The 27,889-nt window shown below is 51.4% G+C and overlaps 2 non-coding genes and 1 pseudogene across 2 annotated transcripts; 1 reads left to right on the top strand and 2 right to left on the bottom strand.

Annotated features, from left to right (window-relative positions):
* The window catches only part of LOC120375815, a 451,158-nt pseudogene that overhangs the window by 96,086 nt on the left and 327,183 nt on the right, over positions 1-27,889 (bottom strand).
* TRNAN-GUU lies at positions 6,387-6,460 on the top strand. Its single transcript has one exon. It is a non-coding gene; the product is annotated as a tRNA-Asn (tRNA).
* On the bottom strand, positions 14,657-14,796 carry LOC120375951. The gene has a single exon (XR_005586883.1). It is a non-coding gene; the product is annotated as a U4 spliceosomal RNA (small nuclear RNA).

Raw genomic sequence — 27,889 nt, 5'->3', positions numbered from 1 at the left:
CTTTTTGCCTCTAACAGCCTCCATTACTCGGCCGTTTACCCAGAGTGGCGTTCTGCTGGTCCTCCTATTGTCGATTCTGATTTAGGGCAAACGTTTCATCTGAGCCTCTAATTGCAGTGTTTTTAAACGGTCTGCATGCTGCTTGCAGGCACCTAACAGTTGTGACAGCAGCTCCTTTTAATTCCATTCTAACCATCTGTACTTATGCCGATAGGTCGACTTTAGGTCTTTAACTTTGAGCGGTAGCTGAGAAAATGGTAAATCGGGCAGAAACCCATTTGACAAACCTCTTCATTTACTTGTTATTTCCTGACTTAGTCATTCATTGCCTTTTCCTTATTTCCTGGGTGAGGCGGCGGCCTGCCAGGGAGCTCCCCCGCACCTCTGGCTGCCTGGGCTGAAGGCAAGAGGCAGGCCTGGGGGTGGTGAGGGCCTCCTGTCCCGGAATGAGGCTGCAGTGCTTCCTGGTCCCCTTTTCCCACCACCCCGGCAGGCGGCTGCTGCGGGAGAACACGAGGGAGGCTCTCGGGGCGCTAGGCAGCGCTGTGTGTGTGGCTGTCAGGGGAAAGAGCCGAGGCTCCCGACTCGACCTGCCATTGACTCGCGTGGCTCTGCGCGGCCGTCAGACGGGGCGGGGCGGGCCAGGCTGCGGACGTGACTCAGGCTTGGGCCGCATGGCCGCGCTTTCCTGACGAGGCATGAGGCAGGCCAAGAGCTTTGCACAGCCTACAGGGAAGTGGGAGGGAGGCGTCTTTGAGCCGGCCTGTCTCCTCCGCTTCTCCCTTGCCGCTTGGGCGGAGGCGGGAAGGGAGCGAAATGTTCCCGGCTGAAGGTTTTGCGCTCGGCCTTGAGGATTAAACCTGAGGCTCTGGCATGGCTGCTGGGAGATGCGCTTTTGCAGCGCGGCCCCCACACTCTTGTAGGCAGCAGGTGAATCCACTGTGTCCAGGAGGGAGCCTTCAACGTGGCAAAAGGGGGACATCACGGCTCCCAGCAGACCTTGAGGAGCCCACAAGGAGCCTTCAGTGGCATCCCTGGGGGAGCATAACCCCCCCTCCTTTCCATTAACAGCTGCACTCACTGACCCATGATACCAGAGAGACACCTACCAGCAGCTGGTTTGCCAGGGCCGCTGCCCAGCACCCTGCAGTGCTTCCTGCCAGTGCCAGAGCTGACCAGGCACTAGCCTGGAGCCAGGGCCGCTAGGCGCTGCTGAAGAAAAGCCAGCAGAGGGACACAGTGGAAGCGTCCTGTGCCCATCACACAGAGGTTGATTAATCAAAACCCTCTTCTGCCAGCACCAGGCCTCCTGCTTCTTACACTGGGCCTGCAAGCGAGGGGGCGGCTGGCACGGTGCCAAGAGTCTAACCTGTGAGGCAGGAGGCGGCTGACGCCCGCAGCCTGCTGGGGAGCTCCCAGAAGCTTTAAGGGACAGAGACTCCTCAATGCCCTTAGTAACAAGGGTTTGAGGGTCACCGAGGCCAGTAAGGGGGTCACTGTGTCGGCCTTATAACCCTGGGTGTCAGGTCACTGTGCAGCTTTGATCTAGAGCTCGGATCCCAACAACCAACCAGCAGCCCACAGCCTCCCCCTGGGTCTGCCCCACCTGGTTACTCCTTACAGGCCGACCTTACCCCCCTTCCAGCCCCGGATTCGCCCCCTAATCATCCTACTGCCACTCAGAGCCACAGCCGTGGAGGTGCTGAAGGAGGCAGGGGTGACGCTAGGGTGGGGTTCTTCTCTAAAGATGGCTGGCAGAAAGGTGGTGCTCAGCTCTGTCAGCCACCTGCCCAGTTGCCTCGCTGCCAGGGGATGCAGACATTTCTCGAAGGCACATAAAGGGGCTATTTAGTGTTGAAGCAAATGCGAGGAATGTGCATTTATGAGAGGAAATTTCCATCTCTTCAACAGCTGTACAGCAGGGCCCCAGTGGCCAAATGGATAAGGCATTGTCTTCCAAAGCCAGAGATTGTGGGTTCAAGTCCCATCTGGGGTGAAGATCTGTTTCTTTCCTCTATATTGCAAGGAAAGGGCCTTATTTTCAACCAGGAAGCTGGGAGATGTTTCTTTGTTTGAGCACAAAGTCCTGGATCTTGGGAACAATCCCCAAGGATATTAGAAGGCTCAGTCTGGTGACCTAATGGATGCAACCACACACCCCCATCCCAGGGCAGCCCCATCTGAGAACCAGGATCCATGGAGCAACATTCCCCTCCTGCCCTGACAGGTGGGCTGTGCAGATGATGGTGGAGGGCAGCAGGATGGGAGGTTGCACTAGCACTGCCTGGGCTGTATCTGCGCCAAGGATAAATGGAAGGGGTCATGCAGCCTGTGCCTGACACTCCACAGTGCTACATTCACTCCAGGAACAAGTCAAATCCTGCACCAAGGGTGGTGAATTCCCATGTGAGCACACAGTGCCCCTGTGCACCACACATGCTGCACACACATCAACTGCAGCAAAAGAGACACAAACTGCACACTGAGGAGACAGCTGGTTTGTTTCCAGGTTGCTTTTATTTCCAAAAGTACTGAGGTGTGATCTCTCTTCTTTTTCCGTAGGCAGAAACACAATGGAGGAGAATCTCACATCCCTGAGCTGCCAGGTGACAGTGGCAGGAAGAAAACACACTGCAATGAAATTTAAAAAACACTCATAAATAATTTAACAATGAGAAGTAATTAAATAAAAAAAAATCCAATGGACCCACATGCTGGTGGCTTGTTCCCACCCCAGAGAGCGAGGGGCAGGGAGTGTGTGAAAGGCAGGTAGTTAAGTCTGAGGGAGCATATTCATATTTCATACAAGTTAAACAAATTATAGCAGACAGCTACAAAATACTCCATTTGGTAACATCAATACAGAATATATAAATCTACAAGCAATACAGCCATACACAGGGTGTCCACTTAATACCAGAGTTCCCACGGCCAAATAGCTGGAAGTGCCTTCACAGTCACTGCTAAACGAAACAACATTGTGCAGATCCAAGAGCAGCCCTGCTGTGCTGTTAGGAAGCCTGCAGGAGACTCAGCAAATCAATCTATGATTCTGTGCTTCTGCTTAGTAGTTACCAAGTGTGATCAATGGAAGCTGGGGGGGAGGGTTGCTCCCTTTTTTGGACACCCAGCCAGCCAGTAGCTATAAAATCTCTCGGAGGCCTGGTCTACACTATGACTTTAGGTTGAATTCAGCAGTGTTACCTCGATTTAACCCTGGACCCATCCACACGACAAAGCCCTTTTTTTCAAATTAAAGGGCTCTTTAAATCGATTTCTTTACTCCACCTCCGACGAGGGGATTAGCACTGAACTCAGCCTCGCCTGGTCGAATTTAGGGTAGTGGTGTACACAATTTGAAGGTATTAGCCTCCAGAGCTATCCCAGAGTGCTCCATTGTGACCACTCTGGACAGCACTCTCAACTCAGATGCACTGGCCAGGTAGACAGGAAAAGGCCTGCAAACTTCTTAATTTCATTTCCTGTTTGGCCAGCGTGGTGTGCTGATCAGCACAGGTGACCATGCAGAGCTCATCAGCATGATGTGCACATTGCCGGGGCACATTGCCCAGCCCATACTTTGTGAGAAGTCTATGACCATGTCTATGTCCTCATCACTCTTGTCACCTCACTGCTGTCGTCTCCTTGCCTGGTTTTGCTTTTGCAGCTTCTGGTTCTGCGCTGAGAAAAGGTGTGAAACAATTGTCTGCCATTGCTCTGATGGAGGGAGGGGCGACTGACGGCATGGCTTACAGGGAATTAAAATCAACAAAAGGGGTGGCTTTGCATCAAGAAGAAACACAAACACTGTCACACAGAATGGCCCCCTCAAGGATTGAACTCAAAACCGTGGGTTTAGCAGGCCGTTGATTTCACAAAACAAATCAGGTCAATTTCTTGTTTTGATCCATCTAGCTTTTACATTTTAGGCTGGTAGCAAACGGGGCAGTACAACTGCTAGCCATCGTCATCGCCTGGCTGCTTGGCAGAAGATGGGAATGAGCTGGCTGAGTCACTCCCTTGTCTGCCCAGGCACCCCAACTGATCTCACTGAGATCAGCTAAAAGAGCACCTAGGAGTACAATGACAACGGCTACCAATCATAATGCACCTTCTGCTGCCAAAAGACAATGAGCTGCTGCTGTGTAGCAATGCAGTCCCATGTCTGCCAGAACCCAGGAGACGTACGGTGTGACGGTGAGCTGAGCGGGCTCCATGCTTGCCGTGGTATGGCATCTGCTCAGGTAACCCAGGAAAAAAGGTGCGAAATGATTGTCTGCTGTTGCTTTCACGGAGGGAGGGAGGGCGAGGCGGGTCTGATGACATGTACCCAGAATCACCCGCAACACTGTTTTTGCCCCATCAGGCATTGGGATCTCAACCCAGAATCCCAATGGACAGCGGAGATTGTGGGATAGCTACCCACAGCTACCCAAATTGCAACGCTCCAGAAGTCGACGCTCCCTTGGTACTGTGGATGCAGTCCAGTGACTTAATGCACTTAGAGCCCTTTGTGTTGGGACACACACAATCGACTGTATAAAAACAATTCCTAAAAAAAACACTTCTATAAATTTGACCTAGACACTTGATCACAGCATGGATAGGCTAAGAGACTACTTACACTTTTGCCTGGTTTACACTGGGGGAAGGGTGGGGGAACAGGGACAATGTAAAACACAAAACTTCAGCTACAAGAATAGTGTAGCTGATTTTGATATATCTTATTTTGACTTACCTCCTGTCCTCACAGCACAGGATTGACAGGTGGGGCTCCCCCATCCACTCTACTCCTACCTCTTACCCTGGTAAAGTTGCAGAATCAACAGGAGCACATTTGGTGATTGATTTACTACCTGCAGACACAAGACAATAAATCAAAGTCCAATAGATGACTCACTACCCAACAAAAGAAATAATATACCCTTGGATCTGAGCTCTAAAGAGCCAAAAAACAAGGCTAACACGCTTGGCTGTTACACAGCCTCTCTGCCCCCACTGCTTTCTACCTCGCCATGACGAGCTCCCAGACACGCACCAAACACCATTCACATGACTTTGAAAATTAGGTAACTAAGTGAGGATCACTTCCCCGAAATGACTCCAATTGAGGAATTCAAAGCAAGAACCATTAACACAGAATTCTGTTCAAAGAGAGAGAAGTCTTTCAGCCTCCCTCCTCTCGCTGGTTCCTCTCCTTCCTTCTCTTCAAAGACAGTTCCTTAGAGAATATTTAAAAATAAACAATATAAAGTGTTTGAGGCGTCAGTTATTGTGTCATTGGGGGTTACATACAGGTTGTAGGGGGATGTTAGCGTTTTGGTATTGGATGGCATATACATATACACGGTCTGTCATGTCCCCAATGCGGGGTATACGGTGGGAGAGTTCAAGGTACAGCCAGCAAGCAGTGAGGGCACATCACTCATACAAACAGGTTATGGATAGTCGTGGGCGTGAGTAAATGAGCGGACTGGGTAATGGTGATAGGGTGCCCCTCACAGGGCAGAGTTCAGTTCGGTTGGTTCTGGGCTCAGGGGATAAAGTCCAACAGGGGAAGTTTACAGGTCTCTTCCCCCTTGTGGGTGCACGAAGTCACGCCGGCTCACTCTTGGTATTGACGGTGGCCGGTGACGTGCTCTGTGTAAATGTCTCTGGACCACCGAATAGCGTCCGAGACCATTAGGCATCTCATGAGCCGCGCGTAGCGATGGCCCACCCCACAGGTCCGCAGCACGCGCTCGTTAAGGGGGTCCCAGGCGCCCAAGGCCCCAACGATCAGAGCATCGGTGTAGACCTCGTAGCCCTTTGCTCGCAGGGTGTCAGCCAGGGGAGCGTACTTTTCGAGTTTGCGGGCTCAGGCTTGGTGGAAGGCCGTGGTCCTATTCTCGAACGGGATCGTCACATCGACGAGGATGATCTTTTTCCGGTCCTCATCCGTGATGACGATGTCCGGGCGCAGTGGGCTGTCGGTGCCGGGGATGGCGCGATTGACAGCGATCTCTCCCAGGTGCGGGGCGATGGCCTTCACCAGGCGGTCCTGGACGGCGTTGTGGCACAGCTGCCAGGCTCTGCCGGGGGGCCTGCAGCTGTACAGGACGTGGGGCAAGGTCTCCATGGCTACACTCCTACTTTGCACAAACCCACCCACTGACCTGTGACTAGCAGTCTCTCACTGCTAACTCTTCCAGCAAAACAGGCCAAAGAAAGTGTATGCGAGCGCTGTACCACAGCCCCCGTGCTCTTTTCGGTTCCTTCCCACAGAACTTTCGCTCAATACCAATCCAGTTCCTTGCTGTTGCTTGTCTAACCACTGCATGCATGTGCTATACCGTACCCTGAGCTGATGCCCGGCTTTTGTGCTCAATACAGCCTTGCCCCTCCGTGTCCCTGTGGCGCAATGGGTCAGCGCGTTCAGCTGTTAACCGAAAGGATGGTGGTTCGAGCCCACCCAGGGACGATGCTAAGCCCGTGCTACTTCCTTGCTTTCCCGAGGCCGGTGAGGGAGCCTCAAAGGTCCCATTTTGCTGCCTCTTGGCCTCAGTGCTTTCAGCTGGTGGTCCAAAGAGCGGGCTGGATGCCATTCAGAAACCCATCTGCCAGCAGCCGTGCCGGAGGCTCAGGCTTAATCCTCAAGGCCGAGCACAAAAACTTTCAGCTGGGAACATTTCGCTCCCTCCCGCCTCCGCCCAAGCAGCAAGGGAGAAGCGGAGGAGACACGCCGGCTCAAAGACGCCTCCCTCCCACTTCCCTGTACGCTGTGCAAAGCTCTTGGCCTTCCTCAGGCCTCGTCAGGAAAGCACGGCCATGCAGCCCAAGCCTGAGTCACGTCCGCAGCCTGGCTCGCCCCAGCTGACGGCCGCGCAGAGCCACGCGAGTCAATGGCAGGTCGAGTCCGGAGCCTCGGCTCTTTCCCCTGACAGCGCTGCCTAGCGCCCCCAGAGCCTCCCTCGTGTTCTCCCGCAGCAGCCGCCTGCCGGGGTGGTGGGAAAAGGGGACCAGGAAGCACTGCAGCCTCATTCCAGGACAGGAGGCCCTCACCACGCCTAGGCCTCCCTCTTGCCTTCAGCCCAGGCAGCCACAGGTGCCGGGGAACTCCCTGGCAGGCCGCTTCGCCTCAGCCACCTCTTGCCTCATGGCCTAGGCTCTTGGTGCTCTGCTGGTCACCGGCTCGCTTGAAGGCCCAGAGGGAAAAGAAACAAGCGCACGCATAGCAGAGGATGGTTTCGATCCATCGACCTCTGGGTTATGGGCCCAGCACGCTCCGCCACTCTGCTGCTTCTTCACACCCTCCCCCTGCCACCTAGCCGCCACTATCCGGATTAGTGCCTTACGCGCTCTCGTGCTGGCAGGCAGATGCGCAGGCTGCTAGGCAGCTGCCCTGGTCACAGGATTTTACAGCTTCTACAGGGTAAAAGGGATCTATTTGGGGTTTGGACCCCATTGGGAGCTGGGTAGCTGAGTGCCGGAGACGGGAGCACTTCTTAAACAGTTTTCAGTTAAGCTTTCAAGCTTGTGGGGGACGAGGTTCAGCCTTGGATCCGTGTCTGCAGCAGGCAAGCGCGTCTGGCTCAATCGCCCCCCCAAAGTATTAGCAGACTAAAACCCGGAGCAAACGCACACGCCTTGCAAAGGAACAGGAGCCGGGATCGCGAACAAAAGTCAACTTTTTATTAAGATGACGTTCAAAGAAAAAAAAAGTGTACAGTACAGAGTTTCGGCATAGAAGTTTCTGGTGCTCAGGGAACAACGTACAGCTTACCCAAGGGATGCAAAATTCAGTTTAAGATCGGGTGGCATAAGGAATACATAATCTGCAATAGTTCTGACGGGGGTAAAGGTTAACGTACAGATACTGAGTTAGGAGGGTATGTTGTCCATATGAGGGCTACGTTCGGGTGTGGAATATAACGACGGTTACGACGATGAGGATGGATTGACCCGCGTTTGGTGAGTTTTAACGTTCGGTGTTTTGGAATCTTTGCCACAATCTAGTTGAAGCAGGGTCAGTATGAAGTCTGCCCTGCCATCTGTTGGTGATGTGTTGTCAAGGCCTTTTGGGGCTGATGTCATTTGCATGGTTACACCCACCCCGGATTGCATGATGGGAGTGCTTGTCCAAACGGTCATTTCAGCTGCTGCGATATCCCCAGTCTCTTTGTTATTGGGGCAGGAGTAATCCAGTGTATTTTCCTGTTGATTTTGGATCAAGGACAGAGTAACTGTACCTGGCATTTGAGGCCTGAGAACATCACCCTCTCCTGAAAAGTACTCACCATTAAGGGGTATGGGTTCCTAACAGCCGTTTGTGGTGGGAGGTAGAAATGGATGTTTGTTGGTGTCTTGCAGGTGCTGCTGATGTCCTTTCTGCTGTCCCTGGTGTGGAAAGACAGAGGCAGAGGTGGTTTTGAATCTCTTCAAATTGTTGGGAGTGCTGCAGTTGCTCACCCTAAGCTTATGCTGTTAGATCTCATTCACGGTGTATTTTAGTCCTGAGAGGTAAAAGGTGTTTTGTTAGAGATTGAAGTAGCAAACGTTAGTTGCAGCGGTGGTGCATGTCCTGCAGAAGTCGTGTGCCCCCCCCTGCCCCCGTCCAAGAGTCCAGTATTTGCATAAACCCACCCAGTGTCCTGTCCAATCTCGTTCTGCTAACTCTTCCAGCAAAACAGGCCAAAGAAAGTGTATGCGAGCGCTGTACCACAGCCCTGTTGCTCTTTTCGGTTCCTTCCCACAGAACTTTCGCTCAATACCAATCCAGTTCCTTGCTGTTGCTTGTCTATCCACTGCATGCATGTGCATGTCCTGCAGAAGTCGTGTGCCCCCCCCTTCCCCCGTCCAAGAGTCCAGTATTTGCATAAACCCACCCAGTGTCCTGTGACTAACAATCTCGCTCTGCTAATTCTTCCTGCAAAACTTTTCTACCAGGTTCTTATGCAGCGGTATATTTCTACCAACTTTATATTTTAAGTACCATCAAAGACAACCTGTTTAAGTGTAACTAAAATTCCTGCTTCTGCATTGAAGATTTTCAGTGTATGCTATAACACATTATTTAAAAAAGGTTAATAATTAGTTCAATTTTTAAACTAAAAAGAAGAAAATCATAAAATATGTGTTTAGAGATTGCTAAAGAATCCCATGGTGCAAAACACAAATATTGATTTTCAATCTCTTTTAACTTGCCATTGTTTGGAACCCATGTGCCTTGTCTAAAGATTTTTATGTTGGTTTGGGTGAGTTCTAAAATCAAGAACTGCTAAGTACCGTTCTACTGTTCTTGATTCATGTCACCAGGATTACTACACTTAATTACTCTTGCTCTAATAAGAAAGAGTTTGGAGATCCCACAGCAGCCAAAATCACCATTTGGACAAGCACCCCCATCATGCAATGCGGGGTGGGTGTGACCATGCACATCAGCAACTAAATGCCTTTGCATCACATCACCAACAGATGGCAGGGTATAGTTCATTCTGACCCTGCTTACACCCTCCCCCCCAGCCAAGAATTGGTGGTCCTGATACATCACACTCCCTGTTATACCAACTCATTGGTATTGAATGCTGATGTTATTGCTAGCAAAAGTAGCCACCCATCTCTGCCCTGTAGCATCCAGCTTAGCCCTTGTTAACACAGAAGTCAGTGGATTGTTCTCTGTCCATACCTGAAACTGAGCACCGGACAAGTAGTCTGGAAATTTCTCAGTCATGGCCCATTTCAAGGCCAAGAACTGCAGCTGGTGGATGGGATAGCGAGTTTCGCTATCAGACAGTCCTCAGTTGGCAAAGGCCATAGATTTACATTTACCTTCCACTTCCTGGTAGGAGAGTGCTCCCAGACCCTCCAAACTGGCATCAGCATGCATGCTAAACCGTTCGTTTGGGTCAGCAAGGACTAGGACTGGCACATGAATCAGGCAAATAATGATTTCCCGTAAAGCCCTGTCACATCTCTCATCCCACCATGTCCCCAATGGAGAGGAGAGGAGCCCCTCCCCTGTCCCAGGCCAGGCACACCAGATCTGTGTGGGGAGGTGTCCATGATCCAACCCAGGCGTGCTGGAGCAGCTGGGGAGAGAAGATCCTCCCTCAGCCCAAGCCCACCAGAGTTGATGTTGCAGTGGGGGAGAGGTATCTCTCATCTGGTTTTTAGATGCTCTGATGAGAGGGAGCAGGAGAAAGATTTTTCTTCTCCTTGCATTTCAAACCCTTCACACACACCCCCCCCCCAACCACTTTCTGCTCTAGCCTGATCTCTCTCTCATGTCTTCAGGGCCGTCATTAGCCATAAGCAGCTGCCTAGGGCACCACTAGGTCTGGGGGCACTGCTCTGCTGGGAGTCTGGACAGACGGGAAGCAGTGGAGCATGTAAGAGCAGGCTGCTGGGTCCTAGAGAGAGCCGAATGCAGCACAGGCTGAGGGAGGGGATTGGCTGCTGGGGTCTCTGGGAAGGGGAGGGGGTAGGGGTTGGGGAAGGAGCTCATCTGTGAGTGTGACTCTTTCCCCCCGGCTGAGGTGAGGTGAGGCAGGCTCTGCAGCTCTGGAACCAGTGTCCTTTGTTGTCCCCCATAACATCCATTCTTCTCCCCCCCCTGCCCCATGGAGCACCCCCTCCTTTCTCCCTCCTCCTCAGGAGGATCCCTCTCTCTCTCCTCCCTCCCCTCCGTCAGGGCTGGGTTGGGTGAGGTGCTGGGGGGTAGGTGTGGGGGAGGAGGCTGGCTGGCTGCCTGCTGAGGAATGACAGTGAAAGTAACTCACTTCCTGGGCAGTGAGCCAGGATTGGAATGTCACACGGGGCTGGGATGGGGTTAGCCAGATGTGTGAAAAATCAGGACAGGGGGTTGGGGTAGGGTGAGCAGATATCCCTATTTTATAGGGCCAGTCCCAATTTTGGGGTCTTTTTCTTATATAGGCTCCTTTTACCCCCACCCCCACCCCCTGTCCTGATTTTTCACACTTGCTGTCTGGTCACTCTAGGTGGGGGTAATTGGTGCCTATATAAGACAAAGCCCCAAATATCGGGACTGGCCCTATAAAATCAGGACATCTGGATCTGGTCACCCTAGCTGGGGAGCGCCTCCCCCCGGGCTGGCAGCTGCCACCGATCCATCTCATCCCGGGGGAACTGCACAGGGCAGGATGAGCTGCTGTGGCTCCATGGGTGACCTGTCCCTGAGATCAGATGCTGGGCTAACTTCACCATGGTCCGTAAGGCTGGTGGTGGTGCCCATTGGCGTGTGATTGGACCTGAGGGTTTGCTGCTGCTGTTGCTATTCTGCACCCCAAGAGGTGGATTTTGGGGTCTACTACTGCAGCTGTTGGACCAGCAGGCTGGGGGTGAGCCAAGCATGAAAGCAGTACTGTGTTGCCATTTAGATTGTCATTTAACAACTTTGTTTGCCAAAAATTCTTGCTAACAATCCTGAATCCAATTTCAATATTTTTTTTTAAAAAAAATCAATATCTTAGCCAAAAACAGAAAATTAAGTTGTTGACAATTATTAGTGACAGGTTTGGTTTGAAGCAGGGAGTGGACCAGTTTTCATCAGAGAAACAAAAAATGTCGACTGACTTTCCTATAGCCTATTACTCCTGATAAGAGCCCTCCAACAACTGTAATATGCTCATCTCCTTACTAGTGTATAAAGCAGGGGTCGGCAACCTACGGCACACGTCCCAAAGGTGGCAGGTGAGCTGATTTTTGATGGTACGCAGCGGCAGGCTGAGCGGCTCAGCCCATCACTGCTCTGGGGTTCCAGCTGCTGCCCTATTGCCAGCTGGGATACCGGTCGTCGGCCCCACTCAGCACCTGCTGCTGGCCTGGGGACCCCCCAAGGAACCCCAGGCTGGCAGCGGGCTGAGCAGGCCGCTGAACCACTCAACCTGCTGTCAGCCTGGGGTTCCATTCATTCAGCCGGCAGCGGGCTGAGTGGGCTGGTGGCGGGCTGAGCACGGCCGGTGGAGGGCTGAGTGGCTCGGTCTGCTGCCAGTCTGGGGTGCCGGCAGCACTCAGCTACTGCTACTCCGGGGTTCCGGCTGCCGGCCCCTTGCCAGTCAGGAGCCCAGCCGCCGGCCCCTGTCTGCCTCCTGCCAGCCTGGGTGAGCAGAATCCCAGGCTGGTAGCAGGCTGAGGGGGGTTGGCGGCCGGGATCCTGGCTGGCAGGAGTTGGTGGTCAGAACCCCAGACCAGCAGCAGGCTGAGCAGGGCCTGGGATCCTTGTCTAGGGTTCCAGCCACCAGCCCCGCTCAGCCTGCACCCGGTATGGGGTTCCATTTACTCAGCTGGCAGTGGCCTGAGTAGGACCTCAGATAATAACAATAGTTTATTTATATAATATACACATAGAGAGAGAGACCTTCTACAAACGTTAAAATGTATTACTGGCACGAGAAACCTTAAATTACAGTGAACTTGGCACACCACTTCTGAAAGGTTGCTGACCCCTGGTATAGACTGACCATATGTTGTACTAAGATTCTCCTGCTTTTTTTTTTATCCTGTGAGTCAGTATAGCTTTTGCCAGCCCAGAAGTTGGGCAGCCAATGTTTTAAGTTTTCACAATGTTTTCTCCAACTTTCATAAAGTAAATACATAGTTAATATGAGTTAAAAAGGCCACGGACACTTCCTTGTGAAGAATCTGTACAGCAGCTCATGCTAGAGCTGTGAAAATGTCAGGTTTTGATGGAACTTTAGAGGCAGTGATTTATCATGTATTTTATCATATGAATGTGCTGCTATTGCTAATGTCTTTCCAAACAAAAATAAGGCACAATAGGACTTCTGTAACATTTCTGTGCGACCTTAATCTAGATGAGATGATTCTGTGCTGACTTCATTTTGGTCACTTTGTGCTTTACCTAGCAGTAAAACTAGGGTTATATTTTCCTACTGTTTGGAAACCCAGCTTATTAAACTGATTTTGCAGCCAAAAAAGCCAGAAAGATTGCTTTTAATTAAAACAAATCTTTGTTTCAATACCTCTTCATATAAATTTCCAATACAATTTTGACAAATTAAAAAAATTATATTATTTGCATCATTCTGTCAAATCAGAATTTTTTCTATAGTGCTACTTCTTTAGTGCTAGTGCATCAGCATTACAGTGTGCTTCATTAAGTTAAACTGGTTTTAATACCGTGAATGTGGCAAGTTTTCCAATAGTGTAAGCTTATATTTCTGTTGCTAAGAGCAGATCAGGCACAGGGGCACCAGTTTAATAATCTCACCTAGGGCACCATAAATCCTAAGGACGGCCCTGCGTGCCTCAATTCTCTTTTTCTTGGCCTTGTTCCAGAGCCCTCACAGCCCAATTCTCTGCCCTAACATTGAGCCCTCTACTGCACCCTGAACCGCTCATTCCAACCCCACCCCAAAGCCTGCACCCCCTAGCCAGTGCTCTCATCCCCCTGCACTCCAACTCTCTGTCCCATGTAGCCTGATTTAGGGTGTACTAATAATATTAATTTGGAAAATAGGATGAAAATGTAATTTATTAGCTTACATTTTATTTAATTTAATTGAGTTATAAAGTTACAGTTGCATTACTGCTATTCAAAAGATACATATGGCATTATATGCAACAAAGTTTTGGTTAATATACTCACACCCTTCCTTGATAACCTGGTGGTAAGAGACACAGGACCAGCCTTGCAGTTCAGGTTTCTCAATTCTTGAGTGAAAGATGCAGTGCTTTGAAAAAGCTAATGTTACTTAGGGTTTACTTGACTAAGTTAAACTTAAAATCAAATCCTAATAAACAAAGAATAAAAACTTAGGGAAACCGAGCTTAGCCGAGTTACTTTGAAACTTAAAGTTTAAGAACAAGTACAGCCTACTGATAGTAGATAGAGAGTGGAGGAAGTAAGTCAGAATGACAGAGCGATGTGCTCTAGCGAGGTGGGTTACCTCTTTTATAGGGCACAAGCGCCGGAAATCCTTCCTCCTATGCCCAAATTTCATTCCTTACCCACAAAACATTAGGGTACGCTTACTTCATAGGCTAGTATGTTTGTGCGTGTTGATGACATGTACATATGCACATAGGTTCCCTTGTGGTGTACCTGTTAATTCTGTGGGTACAACACTGAAAAACCCCTTATGCCATTCTCCATTGTCGATTGGTCTAGGTAAAGGTCTTAGACAGGCATGGGTACTTCTCTATTTGAGTAACAAGATAAAGGTCAATTTTCCTTTCTGAGTAAAAGGTCACACTATAGAGATGCTCACTTTGCCTTAGCTTAACATACAGGATATGGCCTGTAGGTCCTCATAAGTCATGTGCTCCAACCCCCTAATCATTTTGATTGCCATGTGCTGGACTCTCTCCAGTTTGTGCACGTCCCTTCTCATGTGGGTCCCAACCCCAAAAGTACTCACATTTCACCCCAATGGCTCCAAAATGTACATAGGGTGCTGCCATTGTCAAGTCACTCCCGAGCTCTCCAGTGGAGCCTGCTGGCAGAGAACAAGGTGAAAATTAGCCAGGACGTTGCTCAGTCAATTCCCTCTGCTCCCAGCAGGTGGTATCGGAAAGCTCCAAGATCGCTCACTTCCCTTTCTCTCATCAGCTTCAGGCCCCAGGGTTACAAATGCACAAACCAGTTGGGATTCTCCCCTGGGCTCAGGGTGTGGGGCTGCTCTGAGGGGATGGACTTGCACATTTGGGATATTAGTGCAAAGATACAATTTCAATTTCTCATAGAGAAAACTGAGGGCATTGGGAAAAGTTTTCAACTAGCAATAATCACGCCTCGGATTAACCTCATTGGCTATGTTACTGCCACTTCTTATTTAGTGAAAGGAAAGCTGCAGTGACAGCCTGGTTACTGAGATGCAAAACACTTTCCTCCTGGGAGAAACAAGAAGTTAGAATTAGAAATTTACATAGTTTGTTCCAATGTTGGCACAGGTTTAATTTTGCTTCTGTGTAGGTTTGTTTCAGGCTGTGACTGTTTTGGTTTATTGGGTTGTTTTGTTTTTTTTAATTGGAATGGAGCTTTTAATTGACATTTTCTGGATTCGAATGGCTGACCTGCAACACCAGTTTTGACATAGTTCTGCATATTTTATACAAATTTGGCCAGTATTCAAGGATATGATTCCTTTATGGGAGGTTTTAGTGGTCAGGCTTATTTATTTTATGTTAGTTTCTCATCCTGCTGTAGCACACCTTTTTGATAAAATGTTGAAATTATTAATTTATGGTATTTGTTAGTTTTTATTTTTAAAAACAAAGTTTTTCTTAATGTTTGGGTTTTAAATTAAGCATTGTTTTTTATTTCAATTTTTCATTTAGTTTTTTGTTGTTGATGGGATCTTTAAGAACTTTGGATTTAAATAATATTTTTATCTCAAGGTTCCAAAGACTCAGACAAGGTTTTCATCTCGAGGCCAAAAGACCAAAAACATCAAGACACTTGATCTTGTCCTTGGATAGACCAAGAGACTACTCACACTAGATCTGAGCTCATAGTATTAAAATTTGGACAGATTTATATTATTAAAGTAAACCCTGTTTACTATTTTATTTTTAATAAAGGTTGTATTGCTCCCATAAAGGATGGAGCCTGCCCCCCAATTTTTTTTTGTCTAGCCCATCTCAGTCCCCCACCAAACGAGAAGAGTCTGATGCCACCTGCTGGTCACTGGGTGTCACTGCTGCTCCATGGGAAACACAATCTGTGCTTTACTGTGACGGGTCCCTGGGTGTCACTGCTCCTAGACGGCAGACACACGCTGTGCATTACGCCACCTGGCCACTGGGTGTCACTGCTGTATCAAGGGAAACACCTTCTGTGCATTACCCTGAATGACCACGAGGTGTCACTGCTGCGCCAACGGAGACACCTTCTGTGCATTACTCTGACTGCCCACTGGGTGTCACTGCTGCACCAAGGGAGACATAAGAACGGCCAGACTGGTTCAGACGCAAAGTCCATCTCGCCCAGTATCCTCCTGTCTCCTGCCAGGGGCCCCAGAGGGAATGAACAGAGCAGGGAATCATCCAGTGATCCACCCCCTGCCGCCCATTCCCAGCTTCTGGCAAACAGAGGCTACAGGCACCATCCCTGCCCACCCTGGCTAATAGCCACTGATGGACTTGTCCTCTGTTCATTTATCTAGTTCTTTTTTGAACCCTGTTATAGTCTTGGCCTTCACGACAGCCTCTGGCAAGGAGTTCCACAGGTTAACTACGCAACTGCCCTGAGTTTACCCTCCTCACATACCCCGGGTTGTATCTGGAAAAGAGGATGAGGCTGAGGAGAGCCATGATGTGTCTGTCACTGGCTGGTGCCTCAGTTTCCTCTAGGCAGCAGTGCTGCAGGCTCCTTTGGTCAGTGCCCATGCAGCTGTGTCGGGGGAAGGGGGAGTAGAGGCTCATGCTCCCCAGCCCCACGCCCCTCCCCCAGCAGCTGGGGAATCCAGGCCAAATGTAACCCTGGTAGCTGGGCCGGGATTAGCCTGGGCCAGGGTAGGGCTGGGGAGGAATTGTGGGGGAGACAGATGCACCCGCTGTGAGGGGAGATCCTCCCATTCCCTGCCAACCCCCCTCACTCCTTGCAGCACGGTGCCCCCTAGCACTTCTTTCTCTGTGGTGGGGGTGTCTGCTGCCTGCTTCTCCCTTAGCATCATCTCTCCCCTGAGGCACTGGTGTTGCCCGTCCTGTGCAAACAGGCAGGCCCTAGTGTGCCCCATGGTGCTGCCCTGCAATTGCGGGGGCAGCTGTTGGGTGGAATATGGGGGTGGACAAGGCTGGGGACCAGGACTCCTGGGTTCTCCCCCCAAATCTGGGAGGGGAGGGGGGTTAGTGGGTAGAGTGGGGGAGGGGGAGGGCTGGGATCCAGGGCTCCTGCTTTTTCTGGTTTTCTCCACCTCCTGCAGCTGCCTTGGTCCTTTCAGTGCATTTCCTGTTCCAGATTCATTTGCTGACTTGTGCAAATCACCCCAGAGGTGGCTGCATCTCAGTGTTGGGTGAGGCACCCTTGGCTGCATCACCTCCTAACCGCGTCTCTCTCTCCCTGCAGGTGACACTGCAGCACTCGGCAAACATCCGCAAGATCGTGGGGCGCTTTGAGCATTGGGCAGGCAGGGGCTAGGCGCCCCCCCTGAGAATGGGACCCAGCCCCCCCCTTACTTTTTACAGGGATTAAAGAGGGGCAAAGGGGGGCAAATCAGAGGAGGGGGGTGGCCAGGGTCTGAGCAGGGGGTGGAAATTGACTGGTGGGGGGGTCAAGCAGCTGGAGGCAGAGTTAGGAGAGGGGCTGAAGGGCAAAGTCAGGGAGGGGGGAAGGAGCCGGAGTTAAGCCCAGGGGGAGGCGCTGCCAGAGGGTTAAACCCCGGCACAGGCAGGGCAGAGGGGTAACAGTTACCCCGGGGGGGCTGAGACTCCAGTGTTTGCAAAAACAGGGTGGGGGGAGCCGAGGGGCTTTTCTATTTCCCCTCCCACAGGCAGCACCTCTCAGCATGGGCTTCCCAGGGCTGGGCTCTTAAAGGCACAGGCATCCCACTGCCTAGACACTGCAGCTCCTCTCTGATGTAACCTACTGAGGTGCTGCAGTAGGAGACTCAATTCAGTGAAACCGGCATTTCCTATATGCCCCCCAGCCAGGGGGCTGTGCACCCCCTCCCCCGAATTTCCCCAACACCCCCCAGTGGTCAGGTAGTTACATGCAGCGCTGCCAATGTTGTCACTGGCTGCAAATCTGAATGGAAATTGAAATGTTAACACACAGTTTAAAAGCAGATCCAACGTATGAAAAATACCTGTACCTGAGAAAGTAAAATAGGTTTGAGAAGTCTGGACAAAGCCGGGTTCCTCACCCAGCTGTTGTGTTTGCTGACAATGTTGGTGCATTGGCTTTGGAAATGTTGGCCAACCTCAGAATTTCAAATGATGATTTGGAGGCAAGGTGTGAATGACTCTCCCCTGAGAGCTAGTGATGAGCCAGGGTTGGGGGAGGCTTTGGGACCAGATTGTATTTACATGAACTCACCTACTCTGCCGAGGTGTCCAGCAGACAGAGCTGGGCCGCCTCTGCTCTAGGTGCCCAGAGGAGGAGGGAAGGTGTGTGGGGCTCCAGCCTGGGAATCTTCCTCCCTCCTGCCAAGCCCTGACTATCAATCCCAGCCCTGACCCTTCTTTCTTCAAGCACCATGTGGGCCCCAGGAAAAGTGTGGCAGGAAGCACCAGGGCCAAACTTGTGGGCACCAGGTGAAGCAGCAAGAATCCCAACCATCAAGTTCTAGAGCCCCAACCCATTGTGGCCACCCCAGCCAGAGACCTGGCTCTAGGAGGTGTGAGTCACCCAGCAGGAGGGGAAAGATTTGCTCTTGCACAACTGGAGACAGGGAAGTTGAGCACTGTGAGCTCCAGGGCTTTACCACAAGCCAACACAAGGTTCCACTGAGATTTGAGCTCAGATTGCAGGATTCAGAGTCCTGAGTGCTGCCCGTTACACCATGGGACCAGCTCATACTGCCTTCTCTGCACATCTGTGACCCTCACGGGGCTGGCTCGTGTAAGGGACTGTTGGCCCCTTAAAACTTAGTGGGGTTTTTGGTTGGCTACTTCCCAGTCCCAGTAGAAGGGGGAAGGGCCAATGGGAAATCAGGACCCTGAGACTGACAGTCCCCAGGGGCAATGGGGAGAGGCCAAAGCTCCAAGTTAGCCGCACTGACAGGCCAGGCAGTGTAATGAGGGAGTCACCAGGCCAGGGGGTCCCATCCTCCATGGGAGCTGGAACTGCCTGGGCCAGAGTGGGGCAGAGCTAAGGAGAGAGCAGGAGCCCGAGAAGAGCCGGGGAGCAGAGCTGCACCAGCCAGGGAGAACCAGAGCTGATCTGTGCTGGGAGCTGAGCCGCAGCAGCACGAGCCGTAGAAGTTGCCCAGGGAGCAGATCTGTGCTGGGAGAAGAGCTGCAGCAAGCGGAGCCAGAGGAGCAGCCCAGGGAGCTGGAGGCAGAGCCGCAGCAGCACTGGGGCTGGAGGTGGGTGCAGTCAGCAGCGTGGGAGAGCGAGGGGGACCCTGGGCAGAAGGCCCAGTGCAAGGAGATGCCACCCGTCAAGAGATCTTGCAGGCCAGACCTTCAGGGATCGGGGGGATTGTATCCTCTACATGGGGGCTGACACTGGGGACAAGGGGCCTGTTACCTAGAGCATGTGGCCACTGCCAAAGCAAGTGTCCAGGCCGTGGTGTCCCTGCAGCACAGCCAGGGCCTGGGAAGGAGGCCTGGGACATGTGAGGAGAGACTGTGACCTGCCCTGACCCTCCAGAGACGCTGGTTGTGATCTCCCTGCACCACAGAACAGGGTGACGTGTTTTCCTTTCCCATCTTTCCTTGTGTTTTACATTGATTGCTGGGTAATAAATGGTGTTTGCTTGAAGCACATGCAATGAGGAGTGGCTCAGGGAAGTGCCCAGAGTGGGGACACTGTAGCCCTGTTCAAGTGAGCATGACAAGATTGGGGGTCATCAAACCCCCCAGGATTCCTGGGCCCAGCCTTGTTGGCGTTACGAGGACTCTACCACACACCTGAGTAGAAAGAGCATCCTTGGGGTCAGGCAGCCTCTGGGTAAGGGGGTGGGGACTCAGATCCTTTCTCTGGCCAATTGCACCAGTGTCATGTATAAACCAGAGAAGTTCCCCACAATAGCCAGACCTGAACCCCCTGTAAACTTGTTCTTTGTCCTCATTGCTTCTCTGTCTCTCTTCCCCTCATCTCTGCTGCTCCACTTCTGGGCTTTCTCAGCACCTGGTCCCACAGCACTTCCTGCCAGCCAGAGACTGCGTGTTCTAGGCCTGCTCCTGTGGATGTGGCCTCTCTCCTGATTCCTGAGGAAAGGAACCTTTCCAGGAAATGGCCACAGCTTCTGGGAATCCGCATGTGGCTGTGAACAGCACCAGGAATCATTTGGCTCCTGGCACACAAGGCAACTTAAAAGCTAGGTGCCCAGAAAGGGGCTTGAACCCTGGACCCTCAGATTGAGAGCCTGATGTGCTACCAGCTGAGCTACCTGGGCTTGTTAAGGCCATATTCACCGTTCAGCCCAAGAGCGAGCAGGCAGGCAAAAGAGAGGCAAAAAAAGTCCCAGGAACCCCTCCGCTTTTTCTGCACAGCCACTGCCTGTCAGCAGGGTTCCTCCTCCTCCTCCCTCCTGTGCCTCAGTGCGACTACAACTCCACACCTAGACAGCCGGTCCGTCCACTGCACCCCAATCCCCCATGCCTGAGCCTCCCTGCCAAAACCCTGCACCTGGCTCCAGAGAATTAAGTCTCACGTGTCGCTGGGAACTCGACTTCTTGTGCCCAGAGAGTCTCGGCTCCCCTCAGCAGATGACCTGAGAAACACAATGTCGCCTTTTCCAAAGAAGTGCTTGGAGAGGTTTTTCTCATGTTACCATGTGGCCTAATGGATCAGGCATCTGAGTGTGGATCAGAAGATTGAGGATTTAAGTCCTTTGGTGGTTGTGTTTCTGCAATTTTACCGTTGTGCTGAACATCCTGCTCCCTTCAGGGCTGGAACCTCTTCTTGGCCGCTCAGGCCAATGCTCTGGCTTCAGCTAGAGCCCCGGGAAGGAGTTGGGGGTTGGGCGTCACAAAAGCTGGGGCATGAGCCCCAAGTGCTTCCAGTCTCACCTTTGCCCTTCCTGACTTGCCAAAGAAAATGGGCGGCTGCCCGGGCTAGCGTGTGGAGCAGTTTCCCTCTTCCAAGTGTGCGCCTGTCCCTGTTCTAAGGGCTTGGGAACACTTGCAAGTTTGAGCGCATTAAAGCAGCCCTAACTCCTGAGGTGTCCACACTCGCAAGGCACATGGAGCGTCTGGGCTCTGCAGCTGGAGCTCTCCGGGTAATCCACCTCCATGAGAAGCATCACTGCGCCTCGGCTGAAATGCCCGGGCATCACTGCACTGTGATTGGCTTTCGGAAATGTCCCATAATCCCCTGAAGTCAAGTGCCCACTCTGGTCATTGTTTTGAAATCGGCTGCAGGCATGCGGATATCCCCTTTCAAAGCTCCGTTTCTGACAGCCGTCTGCTTATCTGCTCCGGGACAAAGCAACCATTAGTGTGGAATGCTGCTGCTGTGAGTGTGTGTGTGAGAGAGGAGGGTCTGCTGCTGTCTGAACCAGGGGCGGCTCTAGGCACCAGCAAAACAAGCTGGTGCCTAGGGCGGCCAAATCTAGGGGGCGGCAAAAGGCTGGGGCCCCAGCCCATCCTGCCGCTGCCGGCCCGTCCCCTGCAGCCGGGGGGGGGGGTGGCAGGCTGGGTCGGCGGACCTGCCGCAGTCATGCCTGCGGGAGGTCCACCGGAGCCCCGGGACGACCGGACCTGCCGCAGGCATGACTGCGGAGGGGGCGCTCGTCCCGCGGCTCGGCTGGACCTCCCGCAGGCATGACTGCGGCAGCTCAAGCGGAGCCGCCGGATCCCCGCAGCCGCGGGGGGTCCAGCCGAGCCACGCGGGACCAGCGGACCCTCTGCAGTCATGCCCACGGGAGGTCCGCTGCTCCCGCGGCTCCGGGGCGCCTCCCGCGCATGACTGCTTGGGGCAGCCAAAACGGTAGAGCCGCCCCTGGTCTGAACACACAAGACAGCATGCTGACCCACTCTCAGCCCCCACACACACTGTCTCTCCCCCCCCCACGTACACACAACACACTCCCTGTCACACTCCACCCCCGCCACACATTTGAAAGGCACGTTGCAGCCACTTGCACACTGGGATAGCTACCACAGTGCACTGCTCTCTGTGGCATTGCCAGAGCTGCTAATGTGGCCACACCAGTGCGCTTGCAGCTGTCAGTGTGAACACACGGCAGCGGTTTCCCTGCTGTGGTTTCACTCCCAGTGCTCTACCTCTGCAAGTGTAGCCAAGCCCTAAATTTACCAGACCAACTGAACTCAGTAACTGCCCTCCACCACCATGTGCAGTGAGTAGGGGCACCGTGGAGCACACATCACACTTACTGGCTCAGCCTTGTGCATGCTGGGGTGGCCACCTCCCCATTGATGAGACCTGGTCACACCATCTCCATGGAGCTCCAGTCTGCCCTGCTGCCATCCCTGTCTGTGTTGTCTTCTCTAGCAGTTGACTGGAAGGTGCACGTGTAGCTGTGTTGTCTCCAAGGGCGAAAGCAGGAGGAATGGTGCCTTCATAGCCCACCCAATATTCCATAATATAGTTAAGGAAAATATTTCTCAATGAACTTGTTAGGTAAAAAGCAAGTCCTACTCACCTCTCCAGCACCCGAGTTTGTGCGGAGTTGGTATAAGGCTCAGAGATCTGTCAGAGACCAGACAACAATTCGTTGATCAACGGGCTCACACCATCCTTAGCTTAAGAGCCAAGCTTTGGAGTAAGTGTGGCAAGTTTATTAGGGGTGAGCATCAATGTTTATACACAGAAGTAAACAAAGTGATTAACAGATCATAATGGTCATGCATAATCAATCAAGATTCTACAGGATAAAACAGGTTAAAATGCAAATTGGAGAAGACAAAAACGGGAGATGGCTACTTATTGGGAGGGGAAGGGTCATGAGCAGTTCGCAGGTCAAAACCTTTGATTAAAAGTTTCAGTCAGAGACATGTAGTCTGAGTTAAGTTTCAGTTCATAAAGAGTTTCAGACTCAACATTCCTCCATTTGTAGCTATTGGGATAACTATTTACCAACAGCTACACCCCATTTTAAGGAGCCAAGGGCCGCTTGGCAATTTCAGCCTGGGCCAACTCGAAGAGAGTAAGGCCTTTGGCTGAAGTAGAAAAAGAATAAACTGACCCACATGAGTTTATGAGGGAGGGAACACACTGAATACAGCAACACAGTATTATAAGGATTACTATGGCCCCAACAATACCCACCAAGAGGTTTTTAACCCACCCAAATCCAGGCAACCAATTCCATAAGGCTCCCCACCAATCATAAGGTGGCTGGCCAGAGGAGTAGTTCTTAGCCATTTCCTTAGATGTTGCATTTACTGGTTCCCACAAAAGTTGACCCTTTTTCTTTAACAAAACACAGTGATCCTGTCTGATTTGTTACCCTGAGATATCTGTTAATTGGCACTCCTGTTTTGTCCCATGTAAGATTGTGTTGGACTGGATCTTTTATTCTAGCCGGTGGCATCCAAGTCATATTAGCAGTGGTCAGGGGAATGGGTGTGAAGGGGAGTCCCTGTTCTGCATTTACTGGAAATTGAGTACATACCCAGCAATTACTTCTATTTCCTAAAATACGAGTTTTAACCTCGTGGGAATATCTACTAAAAGCATTATCTTCATAAGCAGAAAATAAACTAAAAAGGCATAATAAAAAACATACAGTTGTCAGAATAAAAGGTCCTCTCATTTTTTCCGAGTCAATTTAAGTCTGATGTCTGAAAGAGGTAAGCTGGTCCACTGGTCAGAGGCAGTGTCCTCAGTGGTGGCAAGAGCTGCTGGTCCGTCACTGTGGTCCACTACGGCTGGCTTGACGTGGGAGTGGTGGATCCAGGATTTGCATCCTTCCAGGAACACTGCAGTCTGGGTTGTTAAAAGAACCTGGTGGGGTCCAGTAAACCTCGGCTGGAGGGCGTCGCCACGAACGAACTTTTTGGCCCAGACGAAGTCCCCTGGTTGGAACGGGTGGATCTGTTCTTCCAGCGGCACGGTCTGGGAAAACTGTGAGGCTTTCCAAAGGGTACGGAGGCGAGCCTGTAGGGAGAGAAACTGGCACGCGGTCATATGATCCTCCCAATAGTGAAACATCAGCACGTGGTAGCGCCCCGCCTTTGAAAGGGGGGTGTCCATAGAGCAGTTCAAAGGGGGATAATCCCAATACACGGGTTGGGCGAGTACGAAGGTGAAACAGGACCAAGGGAAGTCCCTGAGGCCACTTTTACCCTGTTTCCTGACAGTATTTAGCCAATGTAAGCTTAAGCTCCCTATTCATACGCTCAACTTTCCCGCTAGACTGGGGGTGGTAGGGTGTATGAAAGGAGTGTGAAATGCCCAGTCCTTGTTCTAAACAGCCAAGGACATTACCAGTAAAGTGGGGTCCGCGATCTGAATCAAGTATGAGAGGGATGCCAAAACGGGGTACAATGTCTCTAAGGAGGATCTTCGCCACTGTGGCAGCAGTACAATTAGCAGTAGGAAAAGCTTCGACCCATGAAGTCAGAGGGCAAACCAAAACAAGGAGGTGCTTTTTCCCAAAAGCCTTTGGCATATCTGCAAAGTCAATTTGAAGATGTTGAAATGGGGCACCAGGCGGAGGTCTTCCACCCTTAATTTTGTTAAGAGGCGGAGCAGGTCCATTTCGCTGACATGTGCTGCATGCTTTCACTATTGACAGGCAGTAGGGTTGAATGCCTGGAGCATACCAAAAGCGAGCGATGGTGTCCACAAGGGCGTGCGTGAGTGACCCCCTTATCATGGTGCCAGCGAACTGCCACGGGGTATGTGGAGCGAGGGAGGCAGGCTCGGCCATCCGGCATAAGCCAGGTCCCTTTGACCAGAGTGGCTCCGAGGCTCTCCCACGACTGTAGTTCAGCAGTGGGTACTGGTACGGGGTAAAAGCATACTTGCTATCAGTAAAAATGGTAACGGTCTTACCAGCGGCCAACTGGCAAGCTCGGGCCAGGGCGTAGAGTTCGGCGGCTTGGGCTCCCCAGTTGCCTGGCAGTGAGGCGGCCTCTTGAATGTCCCATTCAGAGGTGACTGCATAACCGGTGAAATGCTTGCCATCAACATAGAAGGAGCTTCCGTCCGAGAAGAGGATGCAATCAGGGTTGTCCAGTGGCACGTCAAACAGGTTGTTCCTTATCTGTAAGATGCTATGAACTACTTCCACACAGTCGTGCTGATCCTGGAGGACTGGCAGGTCAGGAAGCAAGGTAGCTGGATTAAGGGGCCCACACCTTTTAAAAATTAGGTTAGTGTCTTCTAAGAGTTCGGCCTTTAGCTGCTGCTTAACTGAAAGGCTTGGATTGTGTCTGGGGACCACTGCAAAGGGTCAGGAGCAAGGTTAGCAGTCAGTCGGTGGAGCGGTTTGCTCAACTCCCCGCAGGACGGCAACCAAGGTCGACAGAAGCCAATTAATCCTAAGAAACCTCGAAGTTGTTTCTTGGTGTTTGGCAGAGGGCAGTTTTGGATAGTCTTTATGCGGACTGGGTCCATTTGTCTCCCCTCTGGGGTTAACAGGAAGCCCAGATATCGGACCTTCTGTGAGACCCACTGAATCTTGTTAGGGTCTACCTTGTGGCCTCTGGTGTGTAGGTATAATAAAAGTGCCTTACCATCGATGCAGAGGGCGGCTTCTTCGCGGTTACCTAGTAGGATGTCATCTACGTATAGGACTAACGTGGATCCCTGCGGACTGGTGAAGCCTTCCAAGTCGTGGCGGAGGCATTGGCTGAAAATCGTGGGGCTGTCTCTGTAGCCTTGAGGAAGTCGTTGCCAGACATAACTTTGTCCCTCCCAGGTGAAACCAAAGAGATATTGAGAGTCTGGGTGTACAGGAATGCTGAAAAAGGCTGATTTTAAGTCAATAACAGTGAACCATTCAGCATCCCAGGGGATTTGGCTGATGATAGTAGCTGGATCAGGAACTACTGCATGAAGAGGGACCACATACTGATTAATAACCCGTAGATCCTGTACAAAGCGCCAACGAATAGGGTCTCCGTCCTTTTTAGGAGGCTTTTTTACAGGCAGTATAGGGGTATTACAGGGAGTGCGCTGAGGGCGGACTAGCTTTTGTGCAATGAAGCCCTCGACAATGGGGCGGATGCCCTCCCAGGCTTCCAGCAACAGGGGGTATTGGGGAACTGACGGGGGGTCTAAGGAGGGCTTCACTTGAATCCTTACTGGCTCTGCTGAAAGGAGCAGGCCAACATCAGTGTCAGAAATTCCCCAGAGGGTTGAAGGCAAGTCAGTGAGGTCAGGGAGAGAGAGGCGGGGTTTCCCAATTACCCTGAGTTAGGCCGAATCTCCTAACACTGTCATCAATAATCCTACCCCTTCAGGAGTGCAGGTTAAAGTAGCCTCAAGCTTACAGAGTAAATCCCGGCCCATCAAAGGGATCGGACAAGCTGGGGAAAAAAGAAAACGTTGAGAAAAACATTTATCAGCATAAATAACATTTAGAGGCAAAGTGAGTCCCAGAGACTGTGGATTGCCTTCCACCCCAGTTGCAGTTTTAACCTCAGAGGATAGCCAGGGAGAGGGGGCATGATTTAAAAGAGAGAAAGTAGCTCCAGTATCAATGAGGAAACAGACAGGCAGTCCCTGGACTGAAAGGGTTAGATGAGGCTCTTTGCTGGGAGGAGAAAGTGAGGAAAGAGCCAGCTAAAGACATTAAGGAAATAAGACCATCACATTGTTTGCCTTCGCCCCCGGGGTACCGTCATTGAGAAGGCTGAGTTCGCTGCAGCTGCTGCTGTTGCCCGTAGTTGATCCAGACCTGAGGAACGGGCTGGGCTGGTGGTGCAGGGGTGGTGTAAGTATCTGCGGATGCGACCGGACCCTCTGGGCGTCCCCAGGGGCATTCACGTTTAAAGTGACCGGGTTGTCCGCACTGAAAACAATTTCCTGATGGCTGGGGTTGCCAGGACCCTCTTCCCCGAGCACCCTGAAATCCCCTGCCACGGCCACGGCTTCTGCCTCAAATACCACCGCGAAAAGCTAAAGCCATCAACTTATATTCTTCCTTTTTCTCTTTCTTTCTGCTGCTTTCCCTTCCTTTCTCCCATGCAAAATCAGCTACATCCAACACTGAAGTGACTGACTCACCTCCCCAACCAGGGCGAAACTGTAAGAAATAATCCCTTACAGGGGTTACTGACTGATTCACAAAAAACGAAATAAGAATAGTATGCATCCTGCTGCAGCTGCTTGATCTTTGCCTAGTAATTACTTCTTCCGAGGTGTGCCCCTCCATTTCCTCCTTATCCCTCTGCAGAGATTCCAATCTGGAGTCCTGCAGATTCCCCTCTGCACTCTGGAGAGAGTCCCCTTGCGGAGGAATAGGGGCAGGTGCAGTGGGGACCAACTGACGAGTTAAAACACGCCGTGGTTTACACCCTTCATCGAAATAACATGGAGGGGGTTCACTCTCGGAAGAATACCTGACTGCCATAATCTTTAAAGATTTCCACAGCTCTGCTGCTGTGTCCCAACAAAACCAGTAACATAACTGTCCCGGATGGTCTTTTTCGATCTGGCTCCTTACTCCTCTTAAGTCAGCCTGTTCGAAAGAGCCATACGAAGGCCACCTCATCTCCGAGTCGGCCAATACCGCGGTATACCCAGTCCAATTCCTTACACACAGTGTGTACAACTTCCTCCTAGACATTCCTGTCTGTACTGGGAGTTTCCCTTCATTCCATAACTTATTTACAATCCCCAGCGGACTCTCAAGAGGCACGCTAGTCCCTTGACCCATGGTGTCTGACAGGAGCCCTCCAACTGGCGTTTATCCTGCTGTCCAGTACATGACCCCTCAATATTGAATTGGCTGGGAGAAATCTCCCGTGGCGCCTACCAATTCGTATATGAGTGGTCTGACCACTGGACAGAGGCACCGCACCAGAAGGAATCCCGGACGAGCCCCCAAATTGTTAGGTAAAAAGCAAGTCCTACTCACCTCTCCAGCACCCGAGTTTGTGCGGAGTTGGTATAAGGCTCAGAGATCTGTCAGAGACCAGACAACAATTCGTTGATCAACGGGCTCACACCATCCTTAGCTTAAGAGCCAAGCTTTGGAGTAAGTGTGGCAAGTTTATTAGGGGTGAGCATCAATGTTTATACACAGAAGTAAACAAAGTGATTAACAGATCATAATGGTCATGCATAATCAATCAAGATTCTACAGGATAAAACAGGTTAAAATGCAAATTGGAGAAGACAAAAACG

This window comes from Mauremys reevesii, linkage group 12, assembly GCF_016161935.1.
Source record: "Mauremys reevesii isolate NIE-2019 linkage group 12, ASM1616193v1, whole genome shotgun sequence".
Taxonomy (NCBI): Eukaryota; Metazoa; Chordata; order Testudines; family Geoemydidae; genus Mauremys; species Mauremys reevesii.
This window is presented reverse-complemented; position numbering and strand designations above follow the sequence as displayed.